This window comes from Heterocephalus glaber, unplaced genomic scaffold (genome assembly GCF_053883595.1).
Source record: "Heterocephalus glaber isolate CG9 unplaced genomic scaffold, H.glaber_assembly_v1.0 deba00001538, whole genome shotgun sequence".
NCBI lineage: Eukaryota > Metazoa > Chordata > Mammalia > Rodentia > Bathyergidae > Heterocephalus > Heterocephalus glaber.
In genome coordinates this window covers 9039773-9056271 of record NW_028258333.1, presented here as the reverse complement: position 1 = coordinate 9056271, position 16499 = coordinate 9039773, and the positions used below count along the sequence as shown (strand labels likewise).

General features: G+C 35.4%; 1 protein-coding gene across 8 annotated transcripts in view; it reads left to right on the top strand.

Moving 5' to 3' along the window:
• Positions 1-16499, top strand: part of Cdh18 (cadherin 18) — a 924665-nt gene that overhangs the window by 354398 nt on the left and 553768 nt on the right. For 2 of the 8 annotated variants that reach the window (XM_087189253.1, XM_087189252.1), the window contains one exon: positions 6712-6880. The exons of the other annotated variants lie outside the window; for them this stretch is intronic. The gene's annotated coding sequence lies outside the window, so the exon portion shown is untranslated. The remainder of the gene's footprint in view (positions 1-6711; positions 6881-16499) is intronic. 8 annotated transcript variants of the gene reach the window in all.

Here is a 16499-nt window from a genome sequence, read left to right as displayed (position 1 = left end):
TTTGTTTTATAGATACTAATGATGATTTCATCTGAGATCTCACCAGAATTATAATTAATATTCATATTTCTAGCAACATTCTGGTCATGACAATATATAAATTATTTATACTAACAGAACTTATTTGAAGTTCTCTTTTGTGTTTTCCATTAGAACCAATCTTAATGTACGTATTTCTAGACAATCTGGGGTTCCTTAAATCACACATTCTGATATTCTTCCAGCCTTTACTCATGATCTAATTTCAAAACTGCTTCCAGGTATTCGCGGTAGCAACACCCCACTTTTCAGAATCAAAACTGTTGGTTTCCTTATGGCTTAATTAAAGTGCCACAAATCAGATGGCTCCTACAACAGAAATTTAGTATCTCATACTTCTAGAGGCAAGAAGCACAAAATTAAAATGTTGAGAGTGATGATTTTCTTGAGAGTTATGAAAAAGGCTCTCTTCCAAGTGCCTCTGGTAGCTTGTTGGGATCAGTGAGGTTTCATGGCTCAGAGAACATCACTCCAATCTCAGCATGTAAACTACAAGATGTAGTGGGCTGGGTCTGGCAATGTTTCATTATTTGCTGGTAAAAGGATGTACAGTCAGACAGTGTCAAAAGTTTCTATTGAAGTGGATGTTATTGAATTATGATCTCTGTATCCTTGCAGTCTATTGTGTTCTGTGCCTCAATGTACCTTTAGCTGTTGGATTTTAATGTGTCCACAGGAAAAATATAATCTTTGAATAGATTAGAATATATTATATCTAACCATCCTTTGTACATCCAGTAATTAAACACTGGTACATGTGCCTCTTAGCTTGTTTTAATGTTCTCTTTGCTTCTCTCATTTCTCGTTTCTTCCTCAATCTCTCCCCAGTAGTGCCTTCCATTCAATTTAAACAAATGTCCCTGGACAACTATTAAAATTTCTATTAAATACACAGATCTACTTTTTTGTTTTGGTTTTCAAAAACTGAATTATTGATTGAGCGACAGACACAAAAATATGTGTAACACTACTTACAATTTCCAAAATAGAAGCATGCAGAGTGAAATCACCAATTCGGGCAAGTCAGAGTTTCTTCCTTCAGATTCAGAGTAAATTACGTGGTGAAGTTGGAAATAGAAGGTGAGTGGGAGTTTGGTAGATGAACACTTTCCAAGTCCTGGAACAGTCAAGTGAGAATATACTGCAGCATCTGAGTAAGTGGGAATTCAGTGAGTGGCAGGTGGTTGTCAATGCTAGAAGAAAAGCGGAACCCAAATTGGAAAATACTTCAAGTTATCTGAAAATTTCATAGGTAATTTTTACTCAGGGAAACGCATAGAGTGAAAGTTGAAGGTACTAAAATTAACCCTACTGTATTCCAAAAGGGGAGTTCAGTTTCTTTTCTGGCATTCAAAGAGTTTGAAATCTCTCAGGCCAGACAGTACAAGAAATAGCTAAACACATTGAAAAAAAAAAAAAAAAAAAAAAAAAAAGCTAAGGACATGGAGCACTACTCCTTCGAAATCTGGAACGCGAGGCACATCCAGTGGAACACGGATGGAATCCGCCCGCTTCTTTGAAACCGAGGCTGCAGGAGACCTAGAGGAAGCGTTCACTGCTAAAACTTTTGACATCCTGGTGTCTGAGTCTTGATGACAGAGGAAAGGAGGGAGAAGACTTGTAGGGATGGGACCTGAGAGGACCTCACGTTCTCATGACATTTTTCCCGAGGAATGTTGGCAGGATTTCATGAGGAGAAGGTGAGAGCACAAAACTGTGATAAGTCTGAAAGGGAAAGGAAGAGAAATCATTATGAAATACTCTCAGAGCATTTATCATACAATAAAAGCTTACCTCCTAGGATAAAGTATAATACCAGAAGATAATCCCTGCGGAGTGTTATCACTCCCGCCCTATTTTACTGTGTTGGGTTGCCACGGAGGAGCGTGAATATGGTCCATGGGGGTCAGGACTGCAAGAAAATAGACGGTAAATATTACAACCAGTCCAGTGACTAGAAAACAATAAGAGAAATTATACCACTTGTGAGTATAAGTCAGCCGTGAGACCAAGCTCACTAGAAGACTGAGATTTAATTGTAAGATTATAGAACACTTTCTCTCTGACATTTAACCAACAGATCATCTTGGTTCTAATATAATAACCCTGGGAGATGTTGAAAGACCTGCAAGACACAGAGTCTCTGAGGGATAAAGCTTTAAAAATATCAAATTCAAGAGGTGACAAAAATGTTATAGATTTGAAGCTTTGTGTACCTAGTGTGGAAGCCAACAGATATTGCAATACATGTGAAACATCAAGAAAAGCATAAACTCAAGATACAAAGGAGTCATCATACTTGGATTCAAATGGAAAATAGACTTTGAGATCATCAAAATGATTATTTAAAACAACAGTGATCAGTATATTAAGGCTAAATGGATAAACAAAAAAGACCCAACAACAAATATATACTATAATCAGATAAGAATTCTAATAATCAATCAAAGAAAATGCTAGATATTAAAAGCCCTGTGACATAATTGAAAACTCTGAGCTCTGTTTACTGAATGTAGAAAAGAAAACAATTAGTGATCTGGAAGACAGTCCAATAGAAATTTTGCAAACTGAAATGTGATGACAAAAAATGAAGGAAAATAAAAGAGAACAGAAGAGTAAACTCCAGGAAATGCAGGCCAGTATCAAAAGCTATAAAGTATATCCAAGTAGAATAGAAGAGAGAACACAAGCAGTAACGACTTGAAACTTTCTGAAATTAATGATATATACCAAACCACAAATAGAATAGCACATAAAATACCAAGTAAAACAAATGCAAAAGAGCACATTTATTTTGAAAATTGTATAATTAGCATTATAACTCTGAATAAACAAATGGAGGTACAAAAATAGCGTAAGATTGTTCACTATGAATTCACCATGAATTTCTGGCAGTCACCAGTAAATTACTATTGAATTTTTTATCACATACCTGCTCATTTCAAATTTTTAATTTTTTCAATTACTAAAATAAATAGAAATCCCCCACAAACTTGTTGTGATGGTTAATTTTATGTGTTAATTTGGCTAAGCTATGGGATACAGATATTTGGTTAACCATCAGCTTACACGTCAACATGAATATACTTTTTAGATCAAATTAACATTTAAATCAGTAGAACTAACATATCAGATTAATCCAGTCTGTTCAGAGCCTTAAATGAAGAAAGGTTTTGGTCCTCCAAGCTAGAGAGAAAACTGTTTCCAGACTGGTTTTCAATTCCAAGTGCAGTATCACCTCTTTCTTAGGTCTGGAGCCTTTCAGGCCTGCAGATTTCAGATTTCAGATTTGCCAACCTCCACAATCATGTGAAGTAACTGCTTAAAATAAATCTGTCTTTTGCTGTTGGTCTTCCCATTCTTTTTCTCTGTCTGTCTCTCTCTGTCTCTCTTCCCCTTTCTTCTTTTCCTCTCCTTCTCTGTATATACTTTCTCCTCTTCTACTAGCCCAGACACACACACACACACACACACACACACACACACATGGTTATCCTGTGGGTTCTGGTACTCTAGAGGAAGAACTCTGCCTAATATTCTATCTTTCCAGGTATATGTTCAAGTATTTTCATATAAATATATTTGATTCCCCCGAAGTACATTATTTGCATTCCAATAATATAAATACCATTTCCACTAAATTTTCTTCTCAATATACTTTCTGTCAAAATCAATTTTCGATATCTGTATATATAAAATACACAGTGACACAGATCAAATGATTTGAAATATCACTTTTCCCTGAGATTTTACTGATTTATCCAAAATAAATGTATTTCCCTAATGTACAATTTTTATAGTTTTTTATCATTTTCAAAATATTATCAGATTATATACCACATTATAAATATTTTACTTTCCTATTGCTATGTTTTAGACATCTTATGTTGAACTAAAAATGATTCTTTATGTCTTAATGATTTGCGTTGTCAGAAGGTTTCATGCTTAGTCTGTTTTTTAACTCTTACTATTTAACTCTGTTTTTAATTATCGTTACATATTCTTATTCACAAGTCATCTACAGGTCCTCGCTGGGACCAAAGTTCAAGGAGCAGTATTGGCTTGGAATGTCCTGGTCTTATGGAAGAATGAAATGGATCATTTAAACAAGATAGTTTCTCATTATCTTCTGCTCAGAAAATGTACATGCCACATTCACATATCCACTCAAGTTTCCTCAGTCACAGAAGGTGACATCTCCAAGCCTTTATAAGCCTCACTTCAATTTGAGAAGAAAATGGAAATAGAGCTTTTGCAAACAGGAAAGGGACTTTTGTTTCCGTTTTTTCCTTCTTACCTTCAATTTCTTTTCCTTTCCTTTCTTTCCTTTCTCCTGCCCCTCCCCCATTCCCCTTCCCCTTTGAATATGTTCTTCCTATTTCACAATATCTATTATACATTTTGGTCCTCATTTACACCTTCTGTTTCTCACACCAGAGAAAGGATTCGGTATTTACACATGTGTCCTATTTATTTCATGTATGTATATGGGGGGTGGAGGTGTTGAAGGGAGGGTAGGGGAATGGGAAAAATATGAATCAAGATGTAGCATGTACAGGTACAAATTCTCAATGAGGAATATTATCATAAGGTGTACCTAAATGTACCGATAAATTCAATGAGAAAAAAGATTTCAAATTAAAACTAAAAAAAAAAAAATATGGAAGGGGCCCAAGAGTTGGGAGGATCTGTGAGGAAGAAGAGCGTTAGTGGATTAATAAATAGGAATAAATATGTTATATACATGTACTAACAGCCCAAAATAAATGTAGCCATTATGTACTCCATGCATGTAGTAAACAAAAAATGAAAAAATTTCAAATTAAAAAAAATCCCCTCACTAATAACATATCCTTTCCTTATTTATTAACTTGAGTTGTATGTGTGCAGCACATTTATGTACTTGTATCGATCACTAATAGTAGCTCATCTGAAATAAAAAGCAATGTATACAGTTGATATATATCTTCTTGCAAAAGAAAAAACAATAGCAGATTCCAGCCAGATATTGACATGGGTCAGAAACAAGAAATGCACCGAGGGCATTAGTTTCCTAAACTGATTATAACAAATTACCACACACACAGTGATTAAAACAAAATAAATGTATTCCCTCATGGTTCTCAAGGTCAAACCCTAAAGTTATTAAATGGTTGAAACAAAGCTATTGTCACGTGGCACTTTCTTGGGAGAATCTAGGAGAATTGTTTCCCTGTCTCTTTCAATTTCTGCTGGCTGCTGCCTTTGCTTAGCCTGCAGGTGATTAAGGCAACATGGAAGGCCAAATCACCCTGTGTATGTCACACTTCCCTCTGTGTGGGAAATCTCTTTTCTCATCCTTATGGAGATACATGTGAATGCATTTAGGACTCACCTGAAGAATTTAGGGTAATGGACTTCTCAAACTCTATCCCAACATCTTTAACTTAATTATATCTACAGAGAAATTTCATGTCTTTCTTTTTTCCCTCAATGAAATATTATTTAGTATATCAAGGATAAGGATATGAATATATTTTGGCTGCCATTTTTCAGCCTACATTTAACCTATCTCTTTTTTTCTTGTTTTTGCTTGGTTCTATGGCTAGTCCTCTAGCCACAGAAGGTACTAAACTTTTCTGATACTTTATCCACATACAGGAGTGAAACTGAACCATTTTCATAGAACGTGTACTTTAAGCTACACGGAGGGGGAACTGTTGCTGAGTCCCAAATTCAGATTTTTTAGAATTGAAAAGCTTATTTTCCAAGCATTTCTAATGAGTCCAATCTATGTCCACTCAAATATGACCAGGTGGCTGTTTTCAGACCTGACTCCTGGAACTTTTCCATTATAGATGACCAGTTCTGAATGGGTAGATAATAGTTATAGCTGTGCAAATATTCTGAAAAGAATCAATCAACTTAACATTAAATGTAATGTCTAGGGGAAAACCTAGACCATGGAAAATGCAATTATAGCTGCATTCATTAAATCTTTAAAATAGCCTCACCATTTATTTTTGGAAGATTTTATACTTTTCTTAAACTTTATTGAAGTCAACTCATTGATATAAAAGCTATTACCAATAAGCTTAGTAATACAGTTTCTGATGAATCACATTTGATAAACTCACATTTTGTTCTTAAAAGTTAGTAAGATGATAAGCTGACAAACTCAGCTGTTCTGGAAGGTAAAGCATTTTGATTTCTCTCAGGGATAGACAAATGTTCCTTCTGGTATTGTGAAAGGGCTGATTCATCAATATATGGAGGGCTGCATATTGATTTATACCAAGGAGACATGTCAGAATACTGAAGTCCTGTGAAAATGAGCTCCATGGTAGCCTGCATTGGAGTGTTTAATGACACGGTGTTTTACATATCACAGAGAAAGCCTGTTTTCAACTTCTACCAGGTCTCCTTCTTTCTTGGTAGAAGAATCCCTTTGTAGTTCAGAGGCATTTTAGCCAGGTTTTCTTAAAAAATAATAGCACTGTGCCTTTGTATATTGTTTTCAAAGAAATTTCTTCACTTTTTATTTCCACAATACTTCTGAGATGAAAAATGTTATGTGCATGAAAGATGAAAACATGGAGACAAAGATTAAAAGGCTGTTCCATGAAACAGTCTGAGAAGTAATACTAAAAAAAATCATTTTTATACAAAATGGATGTTGAAATTTCCTTCTAGGAAGGCCCACTGGGGAGAAAAGAGTGAGCTGACATGATCAAGAAGTGGTTTTCAGTGACTGTGATCAACAAGGAAAGGGAAAGACAAACTCTCCTCCCACTGAAGTCTTCATAGCCATACATCACTTCTTTCCTTCTTCTAACCTTGTTTCAAATGCAGCCGTATTCAGGTAGGACACATACAGTAAAGAAAAATCCTTCTTAAGATGAATACTATTTCTTTATGTTGCAGTAAAGTATGAAGACGTGTTATGTAAAACACCCTTATTATTAAATATAAATATATAAGAGGCAATCAAAATATACATTGAGTGCTTAAATTTTAAAATATTCATTACAGTAAAAAACCATATTTTCATTAATCTCTTTCAAAATATTCCCCATTCCTTTGAATACCCTTTTCCCTTGGTTCTTACCATTTTCTAAAGCAGGGTTTGAAGTCCTTTTTCATGAATTTCTTTGTGAGATGGTATCAAAAATATGTTGAATGTCGCTGCTGAGTACCATCCAAAAGAAAGACAGGCTTATAACATCAGTGTGTCCTCATCCAAATTATTCACTGGACCTGACACTATTCAACTTCTGTCTCTTAGATTCAAAATAACCATGAAAGATAAGTTTCGAACCAATTCTGCCAATTCTGGGCATAGCAGCAGCCATGACATCTCAATTAAAAACACCCAATGAATGAGGACTTCCAGAAGGGCTTGAGATAGTGCCAAGAGGAAGGGATAAGTGTGTCTGAAGCAAGGAGTGGTTTTCTTTTTTAGGGAGGGGGGTCAATGGAAATGTGTCTTTTACTGTAATAATAATATTCACTGTGTATTTCAATCACACCACACATAATACTATATTGTTTACTGTAAGCTAAATGTCATACGGCAAATCTATAATTTTCTATTTCATGTACCTGGAAATGCTATAATTACTGAACAACTCTCTCCAATTCTGATTCCACTTTGCATTCCCATGTATTTGTTTGCTTTAGCTACCTTCTGTAGTAGTCATTCTTATTTGTTGCTTTGCTTTCCCCATTTGGCTTACCTGCAGTTTACTTTGGTCTGGTAATATTACATGGGAAATTCTAGAAATTAACAAGTCATAAGTTTAAATTTGCTGTCAGAAGAGGATGACTAAACCTTGTGCCATCCTGTTACGTGCCACCGACACCTGAATCATCCTTTTCCCCAGCGTATCTACGCTTTGGATACTATTGGCCTGTTAGTCACTTAGCTCAAGCAGTCTCCCATGAGGCAGCTGGTCTCATGCTTGGTCACAATGGCCACACACTTCTCCTCCACCTCACTGCATAACAGCACATAGGCTATTGCATCCCCTGATGTCACTGCAAGCAGACGAGTAAGCAGAGCACAATAAATTATTTAGAGAGACAGAGTTCGTGTTCACGTAATTTTCACTACAGTATATTGCTGAAATTATTCTTTTAGTATTAGTCATTATTAATCTCTTGCTCTGGCTAATTTATAAACTAAATTTTATCATATGTATGAATGCACAGGGAAAACGCTGTTTTATAGGATTTGGCGCTGTTTGTACTTTTGAGAATATGTTGAGTGTCTTGCATGCTGTCTCCTGAAGCTTAAAATTCCTGAAATTATGTAGCATTTGTCCGTATGTGACGGGCACGTTGCACTTAACATAATGTCTTTATGTTTCTTCCATGCTGCATACGACAAGATTTCCTCCTCCTTTTAAGGCTAAATATTGCTTTATATACATACCAACAATATTTTCTTTATTCATTAATCTGTTGACAGACATTATTCTTGCACATTGTAACTTGTGCATAACTCTGTAATGAATATGGAGATGAAACTATTTCTTTGAGATACTGGCTTCAATCCTTTTGGAAAATAACCAGAAGGGAGATCGCTAAATCCTACAGTAGCTCCATCTCTTACTGTGAGAGGAATCTCCTTATTTTCCAGTAGTGATTGTTTCATTTTATTTTACCACCAAGAGTGTACAAGGGGTCCAATTTCTTCTATTGTGAACATTCATTATTCTTTTTTGTTTATGATAATGGTCCTCCTAACTGGTGTAAGATATTATCTCATTGTACTTTTGATTTGTACTTTGCTGAGGATTAAATGTTAAGGACCTTTTAAAATGTCCACTTGTTTTCTCTGGATAAACACCTATTCAAATCCTTTGCCCATTTATAAGTCAGGGTTTTTTTTATCATTTTGCTTTGGTTTTATGGGGTATTTTTAAATGAATTTTTCACATTAATCCTTTCTCAGGTATGTGAATTGAAAATATTTTTTCTCCCTAAGTATGTTACCTTTTCACTTTGTCGATTGTTTGTATTGCTGAGAAGAACCTATTTAGTTTCCTGTAATCCCACTTGTCTATTTTTAGCTTTCTTGTTTGCAGCTTCATAAACAAGAAATCATTGCCAAAACAAATGTCATGAAGTTTCCCTCCCCTATGTTCACAATTTCAGGCCTGGTATTTATCCACTTAATCTATTTTGAGTTTTCATTTAAGACAAGGTTTCAATTTCATTGTTTTGCATACATCCAGTTTTTCTAACACTATTTGTTTGAAAATCTAATGTTTTTTTCATTGAGTATTCTCAGAACCTTCATCAAACTAGGTTCATCATTTGGGTCCCTTTTGTTTCAGTGGTATATATTGAGTCTGTCTTAGTCTCAACAGCATATTGTTATTGTTTTAGCTTTATCATTGGTTTCAAAATGAGGAAATGAGATTCTTTAGCATTGACTTCTTTCTCAAGATTATATTTGTAGTCTTTTTTTGCTTCTATACGCATTTTTGGATATTTTTGTATTTCTGTGAAAAATTACACTAGTATTTTTAAAGAGGTTACATTGAAATTGCAAATTATTTATGGACATAATTGACAAGTCCAGAAAGAAGGCTGTGCTATGATACCACTGCTGAGTAGAGAGTCCTCTAAATTGAGATAAAGTGATCAAATAGAACCATCATTGTGAGTTGACTCAGGTATAATGCTCCAGAAGATCCTGCTTCAACAAGAGCAATTATTGCATCTTGTACATTTAAAAAAAGTCTTTATAGAATATGAATTTTTGTATTGGTCTTTCACATTTAAAGACAGTTCAATAAGACATTTTAAATGCAAATTCTCTGTAAATACAGAAAATGTCAGAGACACTAGAAGAAATTTTCCCAGGAAAGATTTATTTTTACAAGCTTGATACTAGCTTATCTTCCAAATAAAATATGAACATGTGAGGCAAATGTCATAATAACTAATGGTCAATATATACAGGAAAAATGTTCAGCACTTTGGCCACTAGAGAAATGCAAATTAAAAGAACATTGAAATACTATCTTCCTCCAGAAAGAATGACTAACGTTAAGAAATTAAATAAAAACAAATGCTGGTGAGTCTGTGGGGGAAAAGGACATATACTCTTGGTGGAAATGTAAACTAGTAAAATCACTTTGGAAATCGGTTTGGAGATTTCTCAAAAAACTAAAAACAGAAATTCATTCATTTCTGCTAGTCCGCTTCTAGGCATCTTCCCAAAAGAGTTAAAGATATCATATTATAATGATACATGCATGCCCATGATTTTAGAAGCACAACTTATAATAGCTAAATATTGGAAGCAGCATACATATTGGTCAACAGATGAGTAGATAAAGAACATGTGGTGTTTATACTTAGTGGGGTACTACTCTGTCATAAAGAAGGGTAAACTTGGGTCATTTTATGTAAATGAATGTACCTTGAGGCTGTAATGTTAAGTAAAAATAAATCAGATGCACAAGCTTAGATATTGCATGATTTCTCTCCCATAAGAAACCCAAAATAGAAGTAAAGAGTAAAATGAAAGACAGATAATAGGAGTAGTGAGATAGATGTTTTGCATTAAGGAAGAGAAATGAGATAGAGGCGTAGGGAAAGGGAAGGGGATGAAAAATGAATTAAATTGTGTAATGTACACGTACCAACTCACTGTGATGAATGCAATCATTATATACTACCAACATATACTAACAAAAATTCTAAAATATGGAAAAAATAACCAAAACCACACACAAGCTTATTCCGTATATAGGATGCTTCCAAGTGAAACATGATATAAAAAATACAATATCACCTTGATGATTTCAAAAATTTTTCAACACAATTCCAAAATAATGTGCACACACACACACATATTCGTTGCATAAGTAGCCCAAATTTGTACAACTACTTTCACAAATAAGACATAATTTACAGATAAGATGTGATTTATTTAATTACATCTACTCAGATTTTTTATGGAACCCTCAATAGTCCTCTTCAGGTGAATTAAAAAAAAAGCTTTCTGACATAATATAAAATTTGTCATTTGCATGTGTATAATAGGGGGGCCATTCTTGCTTATTAAATTTATATACAAAACTGTTTTTCCATAGTTGGTAACACTGAATTCCTGACATCTTTGCCAATGGACTGACAATGGACTGTAGAGTAAATTATAGATTCCCCTATAATTCATAGATGGAAATTATCGACTCCTTTCTGATAACCCATACTCTGAAACCTATTTTTATGTTGAAAATTCTTTCAGCCTTCAAGAGTATAAACGTTGTACCCTGGACATTTATCCAGTACCATTACAATTGTCCTTCACTCTCCAGTATTTCAAACCAATGTAATGCAACTTTCTTTTCCCTAAATCATGTACTAATTACTGCTAGCTAGAATGCAATTAGCAATGAAGAATTTGTGCTTCCAGGACAGCTCCTTGCTTTTCTGCTAATTCAACATCTATATATTGAGTACTATACTGTCGGGAGCAATGCTACATAATTTTAGGGAAAAATCATTTGGTTAGCCTATTTCTCCTGCCTACAACCCAGCTATGGAATTCCGAGACATAATTGCATTTTGGCCTCAGGTCACAACTGAGACCTCAATGATCCGGTGATGCTGTGATTCTCCAGGACAAGAAACATCCTGGGAGCTGAAAACCTCCTGGGAGGAACAAAACATCCACTCAGTTCCTCATTGTTCTTGGATCTTTACCATCTTGTTTACGCGGATGTACTGAACTCTCTGTAAGCCATTTGTTACCTTTGTTTCTCCGGATGGATGTACTGAATAAATGGTGCAGTAAGCTGGGGGCTTTTGTCTTTGCTGCCCAGAGCAGCACTGATCAGGCCCAGAGCTCAGCTTCTTCTCAGTCTCATTTGTCTACCTTTCCTGTAATTTGCCGTGTGCTGCCGTGGCTCGCAGGAAACCAGGACTCACTGCAGAGGTTCTGGTAACGTCCCCTTCCCCTGTTCCCTACACTATACATGTGGCAGCAACTATTGTACATAATTGGATCACAACAGTAAACAAAAAAATATAAACCCTTGCTTTGACAGAAAATACATTCTAGCACAGTTTCACCAAAACAATTTGAATTTCTATTCATTTGCTACCAGAAGGACCTACTTTTACCATAATTCTTCATAGAGTTGAGAAAGACAGGAATAGAGCTTAGCAAAGCCTAAAATAAATGAGTATGTCAGTGCACTAAAAGAGGCCAATGATTTAAGAATTTTTCTGAATACCATCTCTTTTAATCCTCATGGAAATTGTATTTCTCAGTAAGGAGACTGGTGCTCAAGGTGATCGCACAGCTTGTATTTGATGTAACTGAGTTAAAGCCCCTGTTTTCCTTTTTAAATCTGGTTGCTTAGAGGGAAAGACATACTGTGATTGTTTGTAGCACAATTATTTCCTTAGAACACAAACAAGCACCTAAATGATATTGATTTACTTTTATATATTCTTTTAAAATACACTAACACCTTTTCTATAGGACAAACAACAAAAATATAAATGTTCCAATACTCCCTTCCCAAAAATAAAATTCTTAATCGTGTCTAGATTAACCTTCTTGCTTCCTTTTCCTCAAATATCTACCTCTCAGTTCATATTTTATTCTCACTTATGTTTCTCTGATGTCTCTTTCTAGGAATTCCCTCACTTCCTCTCTCAGGAAAGCCACATAGTTCATATTTTATATTTTCAGGTAAAATTACGCAAATTGAGTGCTGTTTACTACATCCATATATCTGTTTCTCCTACTTGTTATCACCCTTGCACGATTAAAGTTGACTTCTTATTTATTTTCACTGTGGACTTGTAAACTCTTGGAAGGATCACATAGTGTAACCTTTGGTGAGTAGAGTTGCTTGCATGGACCCAGATATATAATGGGAGCTCAAAGCTAGAGGAACGGAGGAGAATCATCTCAGAAAAACAAATGGAGAGGGATTATTTTCCCCATTTGAGCATCATAAATGTGGGAAAGTACTCAAATTTGGTTGTGAACAGAGAGTTTGGAAGAAAGAAAAGTACTAAGAAGTCCAAACAAGATTTTAGACAGCAGAGCGGAGGTGAGGAAAGGCTTCAATCACATCACCAACTTCCAGGCTTGGCAGCACAGAGCAGAGGTTCCCGTGAGAGAAGAATAGAAGAGTGATGGACCCAGAAAACACACCTAGTGCAGATCACAAGCATGTGAGGAAACGGACCTGGAATCTGCATGGCCTATGGGCCCTCGGGAAGTACTGTCTATCCCTTCCCCTTTCATCACAGCAAGGAGGAGCCACGTTAAGAAGGTCATAGTACACACAGTGGCGAGCCACCGTGACCAGTTCTTGTCTGAGTTTACATTTTTGGGAATGAATGTTCCTACATTTTCTTTTCTCCGGGTGCCAGAAACAAAAATAGTACACTGAATCCACAGGCGTGGACTTGAGAGGTATTTTGGCTATGGCAGAGAGCTTCTGAGGACACTGCTAAAAGCCCTGAGATGTGTGAGGGAGGGAAGGTTGATTTCCACTTAGGACCACCTAATTGTCAAAGTAGCTGCAACAGTTCTGGGGAGAATGAGCATCTCAGGAGCTAGCTAAATTTCAGGCAAGAGCAGAGAAGGATGGAGGTCGACAAGTTTCCAAAAGTGTCTCTTCCCTGTGGTATGGAGGATCACAACCCCCATGGCACCCAGCCACAAGGGGGAATTTTAGACTCCAGCTGCCAGTGTCATCTCTGCCCTTGGAATCCACAGACAAAACGACACTAGACTAAAGCTCTGACAGAGTAAATTTTAATTTCTGTCCTAGCTGATCAAAGAAAGATTCATAAAATCAACATTTCTGATTCAGAAAGCACTAAGCAGGAAGTAGATGAATGATAACGCCTTTTCCTGTGGTGTTATGGTACAATGGTAATTGTCTACATTACTAACCTCATAAGAAATATGTGTGTAGAAACTGAATAGAAGAAAAGTTTAGAAAATAAGTGTTACATATTCTAGCATTACCTAGAGACTGAAAAGTAAATCCTATGAAGTTACTTCTGCTTGGTTCCCCACCAGTCCTTCCCGGCTGGCCTTTTCTAGCTTTTCCCAGGTGGATGGTTATCAACTTTGGGTCAAAGGAGAGTCACTTGGATAACTTTCAAGCAAAATTCATGCTTATATCTCACTCTCAGACACTTATGCACAAGAGGTTTCAAATGCAATTTGAAGGCAGAAGTATGTTTAGGTATGATAAATAGAGGTACACACAGGTATTCCTACAAATGTAATCACATTATGCCTATTATTACATATAGAAGTATAAAAATATAAAAATATAAAAAACATCTGCATCATACAAAGTGTATATGTATTTATAAGCAAGTATAGTGTTTATATATTACATTAACTTTATATTCTAACATTTTTTGACATAGATCTTTATAATTTATATTTAGATACAATATTTAAACATGTTACAATGATGGCATATATGTATGGATGAATGTAAAATCACACTTCTAGTAGTTTTCACAAGGCAAGTAAAATAACATCAGCTGCTTAGAATTGTGATAATTAATTTAAAATAACTTCTACTGAACAACTCTTATGTGCAAGTCCTTGGAGTGTTGTAATGAAGAGGAATGGTGAAATAGGATGGAGAAGTGTGCTAGAATCAGAAAGCATTTGTTCTATGAAAAACCAATAGCCAACATCATACTAAATGGTCAAAAATTGAAAACTTTCCTGCTAAAATCAGAAACAAGACAAGGATGTCTGCTATTACCAATCCTGTTCAATATATTTCCAGAAAAATTAGCCACAGCAATTAGACAAGAGAAAGATATAAAAGGAATAAAGCAAGGGAGGTCTTTCTGTTTTCTTTTGTCCTCTTCAATCTCTTTTTTCAGAGTGCTATAGTTTTCAGTATAGAGGTCTTTTACTTCCTTTGTTAGATTAATTCCTAGATATTTCATTTTTTTGGATTGTTATTTTTGAGGGTTGAAAGATTTTGTAGAGTAGCTGGATACAAGGTCAACACTCAAAAAACTGCCTTCTTGTACACAAGTACCAGACTCACTGAGAGAGAATTTAGGGAAAGAATGCCTTTCACAATTGAATCCAAACTGCTGTATAGATTTAATGCAATGCCAATTGAAATTCCAACAATATATTTCACAGAAGTAGAGAAAACAATCCAAAAAATTCATTTGGAACCAGAAGAGACCTAGAATAGCAAAAGCAATTCTAGGCAACAGAGACATGGCAGGGGATATCACAATCCCCAATTTGAAACTATATTACAAAGCTACAGTGATAAAAATAGCATGGTACTGGCAAAGAAACAGACCAGAGGATCAGTGGAATAGATTAGAAGATGCATAAACAACTCCAGACAGATTCAGCCACCTCATCTTTGACAAAGGAGCCAACTATCCTCACTGGAGGAAAGATAGCCTCTTTAAAAAATGGTGTTGGAAAAACTGGATTTCAACCTGCCAAAGATTAAAATTAGACCTATATCTATCACCATGCACTAAATTAAGATCAAAGTGGATTAAATATATATATAATATAATATATAATATATTATATATAATATATATTATATGTAATATATAATATATTATATATAAATATATTATATATATTAAAACAGAAACACTAAACTTGCTGGAAGATAAATGAGGTAAAAGTCTTGAAGACATTGGCATAGGAAAAGACTATGAACAAAACCTCAGTAGCACAGAAACTAGCACAAAGAATCAACAACTGGGATCTCATCATATTGAAAAGCTTCTGCACTGCAAGAGAAACAACCAAGAGAGCTAAGACACAACCTACAATGTGGGAAAAAAATTTTAGCAGCTGTACCTCAGACAAAGGTCTACTATCTAGAATATATAAAGAATTGAAAAAAATCAGACCACCCAAATTCAAAGACCCAGTTCAAAAATGGGCATCTGAAATGAACAGACATTTCTCAGACAAGGAAGTAAAATCAGCAAATAAATATATGAAAAAATGTTCAATATCACTGGTGATTCAAGAGATGCAGATGAAAACACTGAGATTCCACTTCACCCCAGAAAGAATGGCTGCTCTCAAGAATTCAACCAATAACAAATGCTGGTGTTTGTGTGGGGAGAAAGGAACTCTTCTTCATTTTTTGTCGGAGTGCAGACTGGTGTAACCATTGTGGAATACAGCATGGAGATACCTCAAAGAACTAGCACTAGAGGTCCCATTTGATCCAGCTATTCCCCTCCTGGGTATCTTCCCAAAAGAATTAAAAGACTCATACCACAGCAATATATGTGCACCCATGTTTAGAGCAGCACAGTTTGTAATAGCTAAAGCTTGGATACAGCCCAAGTACCCATCAACTAGAAACTGGATAAAGAAGATGTGTGTTTTTCTTTTTGTTTTGTTTTTGTTTTAATAAAATGGAGTACTACTCAGCCATAAAGAATGGGAAACTAGAGAC